The 20,907-nt window shown below is 46.2% G+C and overlaps 1 protein-coding gene and 1 long non-coding RNA gene across 3 annotated transcripts in view; one reads left to right on the top strand and one right to left on the bottom strand.

The window, feature by feature from the left end:
* The window catches only part of LOC139228742 (trimeric intracellular cation channel type A-like), a 64,830-nt gene that overhangs the window by 15,178 nt on the left and 28,745 nt on the right, over nucleotides 1-20,907 (top strand). The gene's annotated exons all lie outside the window — the stretch shown is intronic.
* The window catches only part of LOC139228744 (uncharacterized), a 64,244-nt gene continuing 51,667 nt past the window's right edge, over nucleotides 8,331-20,907 (bottom strand). For both annotated transcript variants that reach the window (XR_011587609.1, XR_011587608.1), the window contains exons 4-5: nucleotides 12,673-12,759; nucleotides 8,331-10,188 (exon numbers count right to left, since the gene is read on the bottom strand). This is a non-coding gene — a long non-coding RNA (uncharacterized lncRNA). The remainder of the gene's footprint in view (nucleotides 10,189-12,672; nucleotides 12,760-20,907) is intronic.

Here is a 20,907-nt window from a genome sequence, read left to right as displayed (position 1 = left end):
TGGTGTGCCACATGTGTCTGCAGTAGGGTACTCCCGAGTAATATGGCGAAGTGTGCATATCGGCATTTCAAGCCGCACAGTGGATGTGTGAATGGTGGATACGGGGCACAAGCAACTACCAGTATGTATGAGGCTCAGGACTGGGATCACATATGAAGAGTTGAAAAGTGCTGGCAGGTGGACTTAGGCTGAGTAAGGAGCTAGAAGGTGAGAGGCATTCGGATGGGCATGACATGTCTGGTGAGGTGATGGAGAGGTCTCAGGCTAGCTTCAACAATGAGGAGCATGGCCTGGTAGACATAGAGAAGGGGTAGGCAGTGCCAAGTCTTTACGTTGTGTGAGAGAGTGAGATTCACATGAAGGCATTAGAAGGTGAATGGAAAGGGTACTCACCCTGACGACTGTAGTAAGGCCATTAAATGTATTGCGACATTGGGTCGCTGTTGTGAGCACTGTGTTCCAGGCTGTAACTTGCTCGGCCTTCTCAAATCCCGAGGCGCTGGCATTCGTCCTCCTGCAGGCTGAAGGGCACTCCAGCAACTCTCCACTGCCTCCAGCAAGGCATCAAGGGAGGTGGGTGAGAAGCAGGTAGATAGCTGGCGTCCTCCTTGCTCCTCCATTTTCGCGCTCTACAAACCCTGCGCAGCTGGAACTGTGCATGCGCAAACTTGAGTTGCCGCGCCTTTAAGACTCTGCTGTTCCCAGGGTCTGACTCGGAGTTCTGCTCATGCGCAGTGGGTCCGCCAAATTTACTGACCAAACTTTCGTTATCGCCCCCCCAGCTGTAGTGTGCAACTGCTCATTTAGTGCCCCTGTCAGCTCTTCGACTGATTCTGATGAATTTATGGGGCGAGGGTGAAAATTTTTCAAGGCGCTAAAATTACCGCTCCACCTCGATTACCACCTCAAATGAGGCGCGACTGAATTTCTCCACCTTAGAGTCTTTGAACTGTCATTGTATTTTGACATGGGCTAAATTTAATCTAATCCACCTGCTGGGAAACTAACGGGATTGGGTTTTGACTCTGGTTTTACACCCAGCCCGACTTTATTCTCCATCGAAGTCAATGGGCATGGGTTTCCTGCCTGCTGACTTAGATTAAAATTACCCCCATTATTTCAAACCATCAGATCTTTTAAAAACTATATCCATATATATTTACTTTGTTCCATTGTTGAGTCTACTAATTGGATATATTTTGGATATACATTACAAACTCTGCCTCATTGCATGCACAGCTTTTTGTCCTCATATAAACGAGGTGTGTTACTTATGGGTTGTATATTCAGTGTGCGGTTTGACATGACGACAAGCTGGGTGAAGGAGTTTAGCAGGTGGCAGAGTGATGGGGGTGGTGGGGGTGGGGTGGAGGCATGGACGTGATCGTGTTGTGATATTTTCAGAATCCCAGTATCTCTTACACATGAATTGCAGCCTCATCATTCTGTACTGGACCAAACTGAGAGCAGCTGCTTGAAGAGATTAACTCCTCAGCTTTGAGCACATTGAGATCCATTAGAATCACTATAATAAATTAGTTTATTATTAACAAGACTGGGATGGAAGGAAATACCTAACTTAAGTTTTCCATGTGCTATGATTTAAAAAATAATTTTAATATTCAAATAATAAATATTTGTGTATTAAAGGGGAGTTCAGTACAGTCTTGTGAACAATCTAACATCAAATGGCAGCCTATAAAACCACCTTGTTTGTATCGTAGACCCATTGGAGCCAATATATTGGGAAAATGGAGCTTGATACGCTACCCTTGGATTCTACCATCTGTTCAGCTCTTCATTGCTCCGGCTTCTATAACATATAATGGAAGAACTGAACCCAAGTTGTGATGTCTTTCCATTATCTTTTTGTTTTTCTATGATGTGGTTCAACCATTCTGCAATCACTTCTTCAGTATCTGGGCTACTTGAAAGTGTGACTACCGGCGATGGAAGCTCCTGCTTAAAGTGCAGCAGCCTCTTTAACCCTATGAGTTAACTGGTCAATCTCCCAATGGCACTCTGTTATACTACACTCCTCAATGGAATACTCTCATATAACTAAGCCCTTTAATATTCTGATTTATCTATCAATATAACTCTTCTATATACATAGTGCGAAACACTTTTAACTGTTTTAACAATAAGGTGCTATATAAATGCCTTTCTTTCACTCTAATAGCAAAATAACTCTGATAAACAACACGCCTTAAAGTATTTTTCTAATGTACAACAGCCCTCAATATGATGGATCACACTCCTCTCTATAATTCTGATACCTCACCTCGCTTCGCATAACTCACTGATAGAGTACACTCTCTGATATCGCTCATGCTCAGTTAAATACTGATATACATTGCTCAATATAACTAAGGTATAATAAATGTGTCTGGAAGCCATAATATAAAGGTGTGTGTCTGAGTGTTCTAATGAGGGGTGTATACATCTGAGAATGCTACAGTAAAAAGTATGGCGTGGTACAGTATTGCACTGAGGGGTATGGTGTAATCCCCCATACCCCTCAGTAAAACTCCAACATCACACCCTCACATTTACCACATTCCTCACAAGAATACTCCCAGACATGCCTCTCACACATGTGTTTCTAATATGCTTCCCACATATTAACATACCTCATACCTATTGAGGAAAGCTGAGGATGAGTGTGGTTTATCACAGAATTCTAGTGAGAGTTAGAGTAATTTTTACTGCTGTGTCTAACTGATATACCACACCACTCTTCAGTATAACTGAGGCGAGTTATAAAGTGTATGGGAGTGTTCCAGGGAGGGGTTTGTGCAGTGTGATATATTATAATTTCATTGGAGCAGTATATCACCTACATATCTCTCACTTTATTACAATGATATACCCCATCCTAGTTAGACTAATCTTGGAGACATCATCACTATAATCCTCACTGCTATACCACGGCCTCTTGTTTACTACTCCTCTCTTGCAACACCCTCATGCTGAATTCAGTGCTCCTGTGTTTTGAGTTGGAGCCATGCTGAATGGGAGCATGGGTTGGAGGTAGGACTATAACATTTTAGTGTTGATTTTCCCACCTACGTTCCCTTTGAGCACAGCTCCAGGCTTGATAGCTAGCTGGCTTCAAGACATAAGCAGAGAGTAGGGGTAAAGGGCAGCTGTTCAGAGTGGCAGAAGGTGGGAAGTGATGTTCCACAAGGATCAGTGCTGGGACCACTGTTTACAATTTATATTAACTGTCATGTATGCATGTTAATGTATGTACTGTAACACTGGACCACTGAATGTACCTTCACCATGCATACACTATACCTGTACCACCAGAGGGTGCTGCTGCTGGATACCTAAGGGTCACTTGTACACTGTAGGTAATCAAGTATAAAAAGATGCTCACCTCTTGGTGTCCTCACTCTAGGAGCTGCAATAAAGGACTAAGGTCACTACAGTTCAAGTATTATACCCTTACCCCATGGAGTCATTATTAGAGTGTTTGCATATACAACAACTGGTGACAAGATTGCGAATTTCCACGCACAATATGTCTAAGCTAAGCAACTTCCAACAATTCGCTGATGGGGAAGATTGGGATGCCTTTGTGGAAAGGCTAGAACACTTTTTCATCGCGAACGACCTTGCTGGGGACTCACCGATCTCGCTGGCGAACAAGCGCAGAGCCATCCTACTCAGCAGTTGTGGGCCCAATGTCCACGGCCTCGTCAGGGACCTGCTAGCCCCAGCGAAGACGACAACCAAGATCTATGCAGAGCTCGTAACTTTAATACAAGAACAACTCAAACCTAAAGAGAGCATCCTCACAGCCAGGCACCGGTTCTACACCCACCGGCGGCCCGAAGGCCAAGAAATTGTAAAATATGCTGCAGATCTGAGAAGATTGGCTGCACCGTGTGATTTTGGCGACCACCTCACCGATGCACTAAGGGACATCTTCATTTTTGGAATCGGCCACGAGGGCCGCCTCCACAAACTGCTCTCTGCGGACACTACGGTCACCCTGCAGAAGGCTATCAAAGTGAGCCAGGCATTCATGATTTTGGTCTGTGACTCCAAATGGATGATGACTCACACCCAGGACTCTAACCCGACGAGTACAGTGAACCGAATGACGACTTTCAGAGGCAAGACTGCTGCCCCGAGTCCCGCAACCCTGAGTCCGCCACATGGGGCCAACCGGCTAGCCCCGTGCTGGCGCTGTGGAGGAAACCACAGGGCCCACCAGTGCCAATACAAAGACTATACCTGCAAAGGCTGCAACACTAAAGGTCACCTTCAGCGAATGTGTAGGAAAAGTTTTACTCACCGAGTCGCTGAAGAGTTGGCCGATCACCTGGGCTCCAGTGCTGATTAAGACGAAGCTGCTCAGCCCCTGGAAGAGGAGTACGGAGTGTATACCTGCTCCACCGAGAGTTCGCCGTGGATAATGGAAGTGGAAATCCATGGGGTTCCAGTCTTGATGGAGATCGACATGGGGCGAGCCAGTCGTTGATGAATCAGATGGCCTTTGAGAAACTCTTAAGAGACAATCCCGCCAAACGACCCAAAATGTCCCCAATTCAGGCAAAGCTGCTCACCTACACAAAAGGCACCATCCCAGTCGTTGGCAATGTGGATGTCCAGGTATCCCATGGTGGCACGACGCACAAGCTTCCCCTGTGGATCGTTGCCGGTGATGGTCCAACGCTGCTGGGAAGAAGTTGGATGAAGCAAGTCCAAATTTGTTGGAGCAACGAAGGCCTCCGGGCCCCGGTGATTGACAGCCTACGAGGCTCCAAACTTGGATCCATCGCAGCACCTGAAAATCCTACCGACTGTGTGGCAACGACACAGACTGCACAACTCAACGGCAAGATGATCCAACTTGAACGACCAGACCTTACCTTCCGGGCTCCAGTGGCAGGAGTCCGATGCAGAAGGTAGATTCTCGGCGACCGTGGCAGAACCTGGGGAGAAAAGGATCATCGCAGCCTATCTCGTGGAGAGAGAGAAGATGGCGCCCGCACCATGAGGCGAAGCAACTGGAATCAAGATGGCCGCAACCAGACCATGAGGGGCAGTGTTGAGGAGCAACACGTGTCACCGAGCGGCGAATCGGATTGGAGTAAAGATTGCAAGGCCCTCTTAAAGGAGACCGGCAACCCAGAACAATTAAAGGGACAGTTCCACTCTGGGCACAGCGATATTAAAGATAAAAGTGTAATTAATGAATGCAAGTATATAAATGTACTGTTGAATGGTGATGCCGGCAATGCTAATCGGAGAAATGTAACGAATGCTTCAAAAGATGATGTAAGTGACAAGTTTGCACCGTTGAACAGTGATGCCAGTAATGCTAACGTGACAAATGTAACCTTTGTAAGTGACAAACGTGAAAGTGTAAAGAAGTATAACAATGTCGAAGTAGCTAGTTGCAATCGGAGCCAATGTATCATGTATGCTAATGATAGAGTGAGAAATGATACCGGGTTCTACATGTATATTGACAATGCCAAAGGGAATCCCCCGTGGGAAACACTCAGGTCCAGTGGGCTACCTGATCATGTAGCCTGCGCTTCCGGGACCAAGATAATGCCCCAGGAAGGGTTCACACTCACCCAGTGGGAGCATACTCACTGCAGGGACAGCGGTCAATGGGCAGCATAGCCGCCACCACTGGCAACCTGCCGCAGATCGGCCCTACCCCCCGGCCACCAGGGCCAGCACCGGGAGCAAGAAGCCAGTACCCTCCAGCTTTCCCGGCGGAACCTGGGATGACCAGACTTTCACCACCAATGGAGGACGAGGCGGCCACATCACCCTGTGGCCCTGCCCACTACTAAACGCCAACACCTACCCATTCACCCATTCTACAATGTATGTACCTTGCTCATAGCACTTGTTCCACCACTGCGGAATCCTCCAACAGTGACACCCACATGGTCTATGTATCGTGGGGGGGGAGGGCGCGGGGAATGGATGAGTGCAGCCACGAACACATGGATCACACCTGGCACCCACACAACCCTCACCACAACCTTCCACCACCCACTACTGATCACCTCCCCATGTCATGGCAATAAGGACGTGGGAAAGGCTTAGGAGGGAGTGTTGTCATGTATGCATGTTAATGTATGTGCTGTAACACTAGACCATTGAATGTATCTTCACCCTGCATACACTATACCTGTACCACCAGAAGGTGCTGCTGCTGGAGACCTAAGGGTCACTTGTATACTGCAGGTAACCAAGTATAAAAGGGAGCTCACCTCTTGGTGTCCTCACTCTAGGAGCTGCAATAAAGGACTAAGGTCACTACAGTTCAAGTACTATACCCTTACCTTGTCGAGTCATTATTAGAATGCTTGCATATACTACATTAACGATTTAGACTTTAGAATCAAAAACACAATTTCTAAATTTGCACATGGCACCTAATTGGGGGGGGGGGGGCGTGGGGGGAAGATAGTCAATACTGAGGAGGACTGCAACAAATTACAAGACATTAATAAACTTGCAAAATGGGCATATAATTGGCAAATTGATTTCACAGATAAATGTGAGGTATTACATTTTGGTAAGAAAAATAGGGAGGCCACATATTACTTGGAAAATAAGAATAAGAAAGCGTAATTCCATCTGACGTAATGTCCTATTTGACCCTGAACTGAGCTTCCAACCCCATACTCTCCATCACCAAGACTGCCTACTTCCACCTCGGTAATATCGCCCATCACCACCCGTGCCTCAGTCCATATGCTGCTGAAACCCTCATCCTTGCCTTTGTTACCTCCAGACTCGACTAGTCCAATGTTCTCCTGTCCGGCCTCCCATCTATTACCCTCCGTAAACTTCAGCTCATCCAAAACTTTGCTGTCTGTATCCTAACTTGCAACAAGTCCCGATCACCCAGCACCTCTGTGCTCGCTGACATACATTGGCTCCCGGTCCGGCAACGCCTCAATTATAAAATTCTCTTCCTTGTGTTCAAATCTCTCCATGGCAATGCCCCTCTAGCCGTACAACCCTCTGAGATGTTTGCATTCCTCCAATTCTGGCTTTTTGTTTAGCTCCGATTTTCTTTGCTCCACCATTGTGCCAGCCGTGCCTTCAACTACCTAAGCTCTGGAATTTCCTCCCTAAACCTCTCTGCCTCTCTATCTCTCTCTCCTTAAGTTGGTGTTGATAGACTGCTCATGGATAATGTCAGTAATATACCTTTCAACATAACATTCACCACATGCCTGAATGTTACAGAAAGGATATGATATACTGAGAGTGTTGTCTAACAAGAGAATACCATAGTGAAGCATTCCTTATGATATACCACACCCTTTAGTAGCAATTATTGATTGAGTGAGCACTTAATGCTGTCTGATATTCCATCTCAATAGATGACTGATTACTACAGCTGCTATAACAACTTGCATTTATATAGTGGCCTTCTAGTAAAACATCCCAAGGTGTTTGGTGCTACTGTGTAACTATGTTCATTATAACATTCTCAGTACACACACCATCACCAACATACCTCTCACTAGAAGGCCCAAATACAATACCAACACACATTTCTAACATGCCTCTGCATACACACCTTGTAACATGCTTTTATATGAATCTCATATTCCAATGTTGAGATAAATTGCTACTGGATGTCACTAGCAAACTATCAACTGGTATAGGAATAATATTCAGTGGCAGAATCAGGAATTTCTGACCCACCGCAGGCCTTTTGATCAGAGAGCCCCTGTGTAACATACTCATATAGATCTGCACATATACTGGGTCAGCAACAGTGGCAATGTCCTCGAAGAAGCCTTCTATCTGCTGTTTTTGGACTCCAAAATGGGAGCTGTAATACTATTCCCATCGACAGCTGTTAGAGAGCCAATGTAGCTCCACAAAATGGCCAGCACACGCGCACAGTAACCATAATCCCGTTTGGTGGGGGAGAAGTGTGGGCAACATGGTTCACACTAAGACTTCTAAACTCACTTGTTTAAAAGAAATCAGAATGATTGGTGCATCATCTCTGATGATTGTGGAATTTTGGGTGAAAATGGCTGCCGCATTTGTCGACCTCATGAGTCTCTGCCTCATTAAGACGCTTTTTGAGCCAGTTCCAGGAGATTTCTGTAAGCCTTTCCATGCGAAGGATTCTTAAAGACTGTTCTATGAGTAATAATTATTGAGCATTGTTGTGTGTCCTTACTTAGTTTGCTGCTGAAATACTTGTTCAGCAGTAACTGCAACACTGGGTTAATTTTCATGTTGTATTTAGACATGCAATAGTCAAATTTACTTGGGTGAAAGTCACAAGTAATATTCATAATGGAATACAGGAAAGATGTATGCCTTGCTATGTTGCCTTTAGGAGGTGTACAGAAATCAAACAAAGGGAGTGTTTATTACTGGATTTTTACAACATCTTTGTTATTCAGTACTTTTTTCTATTAATTTTTAAATATAAATTGCCCACAACTATTTCAATATATGAATAATATTTCACTAATTGGACTGACTTACTATTTAGTCATCCCTAAGTCAAAACATATTTATTGCTATATCTTGCACAGGTATGTATGTACTGGTGACTGGTACTTATATACTGCACATACATTGGTGCGTATGATGTACGTATATTTGCAGTGACATTCGCTGTGTAAACTAATGCATTGTACTTACATTCTTGTACAGGGTGTTCACTGAGATACACTGTCTATATAAACCGGCTGTACTTAATGAATGAGCAGTCTCAGATCATAAATGAACAAAATAAAATACAGAAAAGCCTGTTCCTTCCACGTAATCCGAGATGAACCACCTCAAATGTAATCTGTGGGATGTGATTAAATACTAGAAAAATCCCAAGATTGCTCGCAGCAACACAGGCATGACAGGCTCTAACCTGTCCTTAGGCTCTTTGCATATGCAAATTGCGGGCCAATTGCCTGATTCAAAATCGGGACACACCTGGCGCCGGTGTAAAGGGACCACCGGAGGCCACCGTCGAAAAGGTAAGTTAAATGCCAGCCTTGCCAACGACGCCCACAATCCCGAGAATGAAAAAAATAGATATCCACAATAAGAGACAAGAAATAGGGACAATTGCTGAAATGTTTGCTGCAACCTTCAGCTGTACAAGTGCTGAAATGTTAGGTCATTGGGTGTACCCCTGCAGCTTGTTATAATAAGTAACTACATATCACTGCCCTTTATTGAGGGCTGGATTTTTTGGGGTTTGCCAATTATTTTTGAGGCTGTGGATCAGCATTTCCTCAGTTTCCAGGTATGCTCTCCATTGAACTTTGGGAGCCCAGAACGGTACAACATCATGCTGCTGGCAGTCCTTTCACTTAAAGGAAGGATATACTTACATTGGAGGCAGTTCAGGGAAGGTTCACAAGATTGAGATGAAGGGGCTGTCGTATGAAGAAAGGTTGAGCAGGTTGGCCCTATACTCATTGGAGTTTAGAAGAATGAGAGGTGATCTTATTGAAACGTATGAGGGGGGTTGACAGGGTAGATGCAGAGAGGATGTTTCCCCTCGTGGGGGAATCTAGAACTAGGGGGCATAGTTTCAGAATAAGGGGTCGGCCATTTAAAAAGGAGATGAGGAGGAATTTCTTCTCTTGGAGGGTCGTGAACCTGTGGAATTCTCTATCCCAGAGAACTGTGGTGGCTGGGTCATTGAATGTATTTACGGCAGAGATAGACAAATTTTTGAATGATAAAGGAGTCAAGGGTTATGGGGAGCGGGCATGGAAGTGGAGTTGAGGCCAAAATCAGATCAGCCATGATCTTATTGAATGGCGGAGCAGGCTCGAGGGGCCAAATGGCCTACTCCTGCTCATATTTCTTACGTTCTTATGTTAACTTTTCCATTACCTTTTGTACCTTTATTCTCCGTCTTCTGTTCGTCTCCCCTGATCATCAGTAGAAAGTGACACAATAACCAGGGCAGCCCCTTAGACCAGCAGTTCATGAGACTATTTTCAAAACAGATGAGGCTTAAGTTGGATGACATCAATCCACCTGCAACAGGCAGCCAGCTGGGCAAACATGTGGAGCGGTTCCTGACAGGAAAATAATGACATGCTCTGTCTCATTTGCTAAAATCTGGTCAGTCATCAAATGGTGCAGAAAGTACTGGGGGAATTGGACAATGCTCCCTCTCATAGCATACTGGTCCCTTCAAGCCAAGATCTTTAGGGGAAGAATAACAGAAATGAAAATTACAACAATATAGAAAATCTTAAATAGAAAATCTTTTCATGACCTCAGGATGTTCCAAAGCACTTTACAACCAATGAGAATCTTTGAATTGTAGTCACTGTTATGTAGGAAACGCAGCAGCCAATTTGCACACAGCAAGCTCCCATAAACAGCAATAAGATAATAATAACCAGATAAACTTTTTTTTGGTGGAGTTGGGTTGAGGCAGAAATATTGGCCAGGATACTGGAGAGAACTGCTCTCCTTCGAAATAGCACCATGGGATCTTTTACGTCCACCTGAGATGGCAGACAGGACTTTGATTTAACATCTCAAAGTTGGCACCAGTGACCATGCAGCACTCCCTCAGTACTGCACTGGAGTGCCAGCCTAGATTATGGGCTCAAATCTCTGGAGTGGGACTTCAACCTACGATCTTCTGATTCAGAGGAAGAGAGGAACCAAGGTTGACGTGTCTTTAATGTAATGATGGCCCAGGTTCTCTCATTTTTTTCCCTGTTTGCCAGCTCCCCAGCCTCCACTCCAGCTGTGATTCTCCGCTGCAAGTGTCGGCAGATATGGGTGTATGTAAACGATAGGTTAATAATGGAAATGTCATCCTACGTATTTCCTGTCATTAACCACTTGGCAAAACTGGGTATCAGGAATTCCATTGCATAGGCAATGGGGGAGGGGCGTTTTAAAAGTTAATAAAGGGTCACATTGTTCTGTGCAATAAAATAAATGAGAACTATATATATATTCAGCTGGCACTGCCGGCCATACCACACTGTGGCACAACCAATTCCAATGACCTCAGTTGGGTCATCAACCAACAGCAGGGATACCACTGGAAGCCCGCCACCTAAAGCTGAATGTGCTGGGTCTGAAAATCTAGGCCAAAATGTCCCAAAACGCTTCACGAAGCTGAAAAAACCAGTCACCAAGTGCTGGCTGGACAAGGGTTAGGGCTGGTTTCTGAAGATAAAATTGAAGAAATATGTTTCAAGGAGGTTTTTAAAGGAGGGAAGGGAGGTAGCGTGGCAAGCATTCCAGAGTTTTAGGCAAAGATGGTTGAAGGATCTGTGGCTAAACGTGGAGCAGTGGAGGTGACGGAGAAGCGTGGTGGGTAACGGGATGCTAAATAGGCCAGATGGAAGAGTGGAGGGTGCACTCAGGGATATAGGCCGAAAGGAGGTTGGTGAGTTGAAAGGTATGGCCATGGAAAGACTTGCAGATGAGGACAAGGATTTGGGGGGATAGAGAACCAATGAATGTCAGCGAGGGCAGGGATGACAGGCAAGCAGAATGAGGATTTAGTGCTGGTTAAGGTGCAGATGGTAAGGTATTGGGTGTGTTGCAATTTGTGAAGGTCAGAATTCAGGAGGCTCGTGAGAGCGTATTGTAGTAATTGACTCTTGAAGTAACAAATGCATGGAGATGGGCAATTTTGCAGAGACAGAAACAGACAATATTGGTGGTGTCTAAGATCTGACAGCTGAGGGTAAAACAAAACTCTGAGGCTGTGCATCATTGGGTTTAAACTGAGGAAGTTGCCAAAGTGAGAGGGATGGAGTCGGAGGCTAAGATGTAGGAGCCAAACATGAAGGCTTCAGTTTTCCTGATGTTAAGCTGAAGCAATTACTTCCTGATCCAGGCCTAAGTGTCAGTTAATCAGTTAGACAACACAGTAGTGGTCAAGGAGTCAAGGCTGGTGATAGGGAGTTAGAGCAAATACCATCAACATGTGAAAGTTGCCACCATGCCTATGAATGATGTTGCCAAGGAGTAGCATGTAAATGAGGAAAAGAAGGGGCCAAGGATAGAACCCTCAGGCACCCCTGAGGTGTCCGTGTGGGATCAGGAGGAGAAGCCACTACGAGATATGTGTTGGAACAGGTAGGAGCGAAAACAAACTAGGGCAGGGCTGCAGAGAAAGGCCAGAGGTGGAGGAGAATAAAGTATCAAACACTATGGCGAGGCCAAGGGAGATGAGGTGGGATATTTCAGTGTGGTTGCAGTAACAAAGGATATTCATCACTTTAACCGGGGCATGCTCAGAAACCAGATTAAAGAGTTTTATGAATGTTGGCAATCATTAAGGGTGGGGGAGGACACAGTCTGAAGCAAGGGACCACTGATAGTCAACAAACATTGAGCTAAACAAGGGTAGTTGTGTGATTAAAAAGTTGGACCGGAGGGGAACAACTGCACAGGAGATGCAGTTCATATAGATCAGCCTGGTGAGGTCCTGAGGGAGATGCTGATTGCGGGGGGGGAGGGGGGAGGTGGAGGTAAATGCAAGGATATGGGAGTTCAGGGGTGGGGGGAATAAGAGGGGGCGGAGGCAACCACGTGAATCGCTTCAATCGTTGAGATGAGAAAATCATGGGCTCCTTGCATTGGTGTTGGAGGTGAAGATGGGGGAGCAGAAGAAGGGGTTCAGAGTAAACAGTGATATAACTAGCCATTCACCTTTATCTACGATGAATTACATTCACAGCACCACACAGGACAGACAAGGTTTGCATCACACGCAATCCTCTTCAGAGACACAAAAACCTACAGGATACAAGAACTACATATTTGCATTGGTTATGTTACTATTCAAATAAACACAACTACCACAGAGTGAAATTTTAATCTGCTTTCATTCAGACCATTGTCTCAGCCTGTATATTGGAGTCGTTGATGCTTTATCATTTTTATTTAATCCTAATCATCCATTCATGTGCATTGTGAATTCATCTGCCAACTTACTTTAAACCCAATAGCCAAATAAACTCACATAATTATTCTCTTAAAAGTTAATGGGGGAGAAATTAGAGTGTTTAGCGCCACACGTTAGTGCCAAAAGGTGAGATACACAGACTGAGCGACACAGACTGAGACACGCAGACTGAGATACGCAGACTGAGATATACAGACTGGGACACACAGACTGAGATACACAGACTGAGGGACACAGACTGAGATACACAGACTGAGATACACAGACTGAGGAACAGACTGAGATATACAGACTGAGATACACAGACTGGGACACACACAGATTGAGGGACACAGACTGAAACACACAGACTGAGATACACAGACTGAGGGACACAGACTGAGATACACAGACTGAGATACACAGACTGAGGAACAGACTGAGATATACAGACGGAGATACACAGATTGGGACACACACAGATTGAGGGACACAGACTGAAACACACAGACTGAGATACACAGACTGAGGAACAGACTGAGATATACAGACTGAGATACACAGACTGGGACACACACAGATTGAGGGACAGAGACTGAAACACACAGACTGAGATACACAGACGAAGGGACACAGACTGAGAGACACAGACTGGGATACACAGACTGAAATACACAGACTGAGGGACACAGACTGAGATACACAGACTGGGACACACAGACTGAGATACACAGACTGAGATACACAGACTGAGGGACACAGACTGAGATACACAGACTGAAACACGCAGACTGAGATACACAGATTGGGACACATGCAGACTGAGATACAAAGACTGATATACACAGACTGAGGGACACATACTGAGAGACACAGACTGAGAGACACAGACTGAGGGACACAGACTGAGATACACAGACTGAGAGACACAGATTAGGACACACGCAGATTGAGCGACACAGACTGAATACACAGACTGAGATACACAGACTGAGGGACACAGACTGAGAGACACAGACTGAGAGACACAGACTGGGACACACAGACTGAGATACACAGACTGAGGGACACAGACTGAGATGCACAGACTGAGAGACACAGACTGAGAGACACAGATTAGGACACACGTAGATTGAGGGACACAGACTGAATACACAGACTGAGATACACAGACTGAGATACACAGACTGAGGGACACAGACTGAGAGACACAGACTGAGAGACACAGACTGGGACACACAGACTGAGATACACAGACTGAGGGATACAGACTGAGATACACAGACTGAGAAACACAGACTGAGAGACACAGAATGAGATACACAGACTGAGAGATACAGACTGAGGGACACAGACTGAGATACACAGACTGAGGGACACAAACTGAGATACACAGACTGAAACACGCAGACTGAGAGACACAGATTAGGACACACGCAGATTGAGGGACACAGACTGAATACACAGACAGATATTCACAGACTGAGGGACACAGACTGAGAGACACAGACTGAGAGACACAGACTGAGAGACACAGACTGGGACACACAGACTGAGATATACAGACTGAGATACACAGACTGAGATACACAGACTGAGATACACAGACTGAGGGACACAGACTGAGATACACAGACTGAGAGACACAGAATGAGATACACAGACTGAGAGATACAGACTGAAGAACACAGACTAAGATATACAGACTGAGATACGCAGACTGGGGGACACACAGATTGAGGGTCATAGACTGAGATACACAGACTGAGGGACACAGACAGAGAGATACAGACTGGGACACACAGACTGAGAACACAGACTGAGGAACACAGACTAAGATATACAGACTGCGATACGCAGACTGGGACACACACAGATTGAGGGACATAGACTGAGATACACAGACTGAGGGACACAGAATGAGAGACACAGACTGAGATAAACAGACTGAGATACACAGACTGAGATACACAGACTGAGATACACAGACTGAGGGACACAGACTGAGAGACACAGACTGAGAGACACAGACTGAGAAACACAGACTGAGAGACACAGAATGAGATACACAGACTGAGAGATACAGACTGAGGGACACAGACTGAGATACACAGACTGAGGGACACAAACTGAGATACACAGACTGAAACACGCAGACTGAGAGACACAGATTAGGACACACGCAGATTGAGGGACACAGACTGAATACACAGACAGATATTCACAGACTGAGGGACACAGACTGAGAGACACAGACTGAGAGACACAGACTGAGAGACACAGACTGGGACACACAGTCTGAGATACACAGACTGAGGGATACAGACTGAGATACACAGACTGAGATACACAGACTGAGGGATACAGACTGAGATACACAGACTGAGAGACACAGAATGAGATACACAGACTGAGAGATACAGACTGAGGAACACAGACTAAGATATACAGACTGAGATACGCAGACTGGGGGACACACAGATTGAGGGACATAGACTGAGATACGCAGACTGAGGGACACAGACAGAGAGATACAGACTGGGACACACAGACTGAGAACACAGACTGAGGAACACAGACTAAGATATACAGACTGGGATACGCAGACTGGGACACACACAGATTGAGGGACATAGACTGAGATACACAGACTGAGGGACACAGAATGAGAGACACAGACTGAGATAAACAGACTGAGATACACAGACTGGGACACACAGACTGAGATACATAGACTGAGGGACACAGACTGAGAGACACAGACTGAGATAAACAGACTGAGATACACAGACTGGGACACACAGACTGAGATACATAGACTGAGAGACACAGACTGAGAGACACAGACTGAGATACACAGACTGAGGGACACAGACTGAGAGACACAGACTGAGGGACACAGACTGAGATACACAGACTGAGGGACACAGACTGAGATACATAGACTGGGACACACGCAGATTGAGGGACACAGACTGAGATACGCAGACTGAGGGACACAGACTGAATACTCAGACAGATACATGGACTGAGGGACACAGACTGAGATACACAGACTGAGGGACACAGACTGAATACACAGACTGAGATACACAGACTGAGGGACACAGACTGAGATACACAGACTGGGACACACGCAGACTGAGATACTCAGATTGGGACACACGCAGATTGAGGGACACAGACTGAGAAACACAGACTGAGGAACACAGACTGAGGTACACAGACTGAAACACGCAGACTGAGATACACAGATTGGGACACTCGCAGATTGAGGGACACAGACTGAGATACACAGACTGAGATACACAGACTGAGGGACACAGACTGAGATACACAGACTGAGATACACAGACCGAGGGACACAGACTGAGATACACGGACTGAGATACACAGACTGAGGAACAGACTGAGGGACACACGCAGATTGAGGGACACAGACTGAGACACGCAGACTGAGGGACACAGACTGAATACTCAGACAGATACATGGACTGAGGGACACAGACTGAGATACACAGACTGAGGGACACAGACTGAATACACAGACTGAGATACACAGACTGAGATACACAGACTGGGACACACGCAGATTGAGGGACACAGACTGAGATACGCAGACTGAGGGACACAGACTGAATACACAGACTGAGGGACACAGACTGAGATACACAGACTGGGACACATGCAGATTGAGGGTCACAGACTGAGATACGCAGACTGAGAGACACAGAATTAGATACACAGACTGAGATACACAGACTGAGGAACACAGACTGAGGTACACAGACTGAAACACGCAGACTGAGATACACAGATTGGGACACTCGCAGATTGAGCGACACAGACTGAATACACAGACTGAGATACACAGACTGAGGGACACAGACTGAGATACACAGACTGAGGGACACAGACTGAGATACACGGACTGAGATACACAGACTGAGGAACAGACTGAGATATACAGACTGAGATACACAGACTGGGACACACACAGATTGAGGGACAGAGACTGAAACACACAGACTGAGATACACAGTATGAGGGACACAGACTGAGAGACACAGACAGAGAGATACAGACTGGGACACACAGACTGAGAACACAGACTGAGGAACACAGACTAAGATATACAGACTGCGATACGCAGACTGGGACACACACAGATTGAGGGACATAGACTGAGATACACAGACTGAGGGACACAGAATGAGAGACACAGACTGAGATAAACAGACTGAGATACACAGACTGGGACACACAGACTGAGATACATAGACTGAGGGACACAGACTGAGAGACACAGACTGAGATAAACAGACTGAGATACACAGACTGGGACACACAGACTGAGATACATAGACTGAGAGACACAGACTGAGATACACAGACTGAGGGACACAGACTGAGAGACACAGACTGAGGGACACAGACTGAGATACACAGACTGAGGGACACACGCAGATTGTGGGACACAGACTGAGATACGCAGACTGAGGGACACAGACTGAATACTCAGACAGATACATGGACTGAGGGACACAGACTGAGATACACAGACTGAGGGACACAGACTGAATACACAGACTGAGATACACAGACTGAGATACACAGACTGGGACACACGCAGATTGAGGGACACAGACTGAGATAGGCAGACTGAGGGACACAGACTGAATACACAGACTGAGGGACACAGACTGAGATACACAGACTGGGACACACGCAGATTGAGGGTCTCAGACTGAGATACGCAGACTGGGGGACACAGACTGAGAGACACAGAATTAGATACACAGACTGAGATACACAGACTGAGGAACACAGACTGAGGTACACAGACTGAAATACGCAGACTGAGATACACAGATTGGGACACTCGCAGATTGAGGGACACAGACTGAATACACAGACTGAGATACACAGACTGAGGGACACAGACTGAGATACACAGACTGAGATACACAGACTGAGGGACACAGACTGAGATACACGGACTGAGATACACAGACTGAGGAACAGACTGAGATATACAGACTGAGATACACAGACTGGGACACACACAGATTGAGGGACAGAGACTGAAACACACAGACTGAGATACACAGTATGAGGGACACAGACTGAGAGACACAGACTGGGACACACAGACTGGGACACACAGACTGAGATACATAGACTGAGATACACAGACTGAGGGACACAGACTGAGATACACAGACTTGAAACACGCAGACTGAGAGATGCATATTAGGACACACGCAGATTGAGGGACACAGACTGAATACACAGACTGAGATACACAGACTGAGGGACACAGACTGAGAGACACAGACTGAGAAACACAGAGTGAGAGACACAGACTGGGACACACAGACTGAGATACACAGACTGAGGGATACAGACTGAGATACACAGACTGAGATACACAGACTGAGGAACAGACTGAGATATACAGACTGCGATACAAAGACTGGGACACACAGACTGAGATACACAGACTGGGGGACACAGACTGAGATACACAGACTGAGATACACAGACTGGGACACACGCAGATTGAGGGACACAGACTGAGATACGCAGACTGAGGGCCACAGACTGAATACACAGACTGAGGGACACAGACTGAGATACACAGACTGGGACACACGCAGATTGAGGGTCACAGACTGAGATACGCAGACTGGGGGACACAGACTGAGAGACACAGAATTAGATACACAGACTGAGGAACACAGACTGAGGTACACAGACTGAAACATGCAGACTGAGATACACAGATTGGGACACTCGCAGATTGAGGGACACAGACTGAATACACAGACTGAGATACACAGACTGAGGGACACAGACTGAGATACACAGACTGAGATACACAGACTGAGGGACACAGACTGAGATACACGGACTGAGATACACAGACTGAGGAACAGACTGAGATATACAGACTGAGATATACAGACTGGGACACACACAGATTGAGGGACAGAGACTGAAACACACAGACTGAGATACACAGTATGAGGGACACAGACTGAGAAACACAGACTGGGACACACAGACTGGGACACACAGACTGGGACACACAGACTGAGATACACAGACTGAGATACACAGACTGAGGGACACAGACTGAGATACACAGACTGAGAAACACAGACTGAGATACACAGACTGCGATACAAAGACTGGGACACACAGACTGAGATACACAGACTGAGATACACAGACTGAGGGACACAGACTGAGATACACAGACTAAAACACGCAGACTGAGAGACACAGATTAGGACACACACAGATTGAGGGACGCAGACTGAATACACAGACTGAGATACGCAGACTGAGGGACACAGACTGAGAGACACAGACTGAGAGACACAGATTAGGACACACGCAGATTGAGGGACACAGACTGAATACACAGACTGAGATACACAGACTGAGGGACACAGACTGAGAGACACAGACTGGGACACACAGACTGAGATACACAGACTGAGGGACACAGACTGAGATACACAGACTGAAACACGCAGACTGAGACACACAGATTGGGACACACGCAGACTGAGATACACAGACTGAGATACACAGACTGAGGGACACAGAATGAGATACACAGACTGAGAGATACAGACTGAGGAACACAGACTAAGATATACAGACTGGGATACGCAGACTGGGACACACACAGATTGAGGGACATAGACTGAGATACACAGACTGAGGGACACAGAAGGAGAGACACAGACTGAGATAAACAGACTGAGATACACAGACTGGGACACACAGACTGAGATACATAGACTGAGGGACACAGACTGAGAGACACAGACTGAGATAAACAGACTGAGATACACAGACTGGGACACACAGACTGAGATACATAGACTGAGAGACACAGACTGAGAGACACAGACTGAGATACACAGACTGAGGGACACAGACTGAGAGACACAGACTGAGGGACACAGACTGAGATACACAGACTGGGACACACGCAGATTGAGGGACACAGACTGAGATACGCAGACTGAGGGACACAGACTGAATACTCAGACAGATACATGGACTGAGGGACACAGACTGAGATACACAGACTGAGGGACACAGACTGAATACACAGACTGAGATACACAGACTGGGACACACGCAGACTGAGATACTCAGATTGGGACACACGCAATTTGAGGGACACAGACTGAATACACAGACTGAGATACACAGACTGAGATACACAGACTGGGACACATGCAGATTGAGGGACACAGACTGAGATACACAGACTGAGGAACACAGACTGAGGTACACAGACTGAAACACGCAGACTGAGATACACAGATTGGGACACTCGCAGATTGAGGGACACAGACTGAGATACACAGACTGAGATACACAGACTGAGATACACAGACTGAGGGACACAGACTGAGATACACGGACTGAGATACACAGACTGAGGAACAGACTGAGGGACACACGCAGATTGAGGGACACAGACTGAGACACGCAGACTGAGGGACACAGACTGAATACTCAGACAGATACATGGACTGAGGGACACAGACTGAGATACACAGACTGAGGGACACAGACTGAATACACAGACTGAGATACACAGACTGAGATACACAGACTGGGACACACGCAGATTGAGGGACACAGACTGAGATACGCAGACTGAGGGACACAAACTGAGAGACACAGACTGAGATACACAGACTGGGACACACGCAGATTGAGGGACACAGACTGAATACACAGACTGAGGGACACAGACTGAGATACACAGACTGGGACACCTGCAGATTGAGGGTCACAGACTGAGATACGCAGACTGAGAGACACAGAATTAGATACACAGACTGAGATACACAGACTGAGATACGCAGACTGAGGGACACAGACTGAGAGACACAGACTGAGATACACAGACTGGGACACACGCAGATTGAGGGACACAGACTGAATACACAGACTGAGGGACACAG

This window comes from Pristiophorus japonicus, chromosome 18 (assembly GCF_044704955.1).
Source record: "Pristiophorus japonicus isolate sPriJap1 chromosome 18, sPriJap1.hap1, whole genome shotgun sequence".
Taxonomy (NCBI): Eukaryota; Metazoa; Chordata; class Chondrichthyes; family Pristiophoridae; genus Pristiophorus; species Pristiophorus japonicus.
This window is presented reverse-complemented; position numbering and strand designations above follow the sequence as displayed.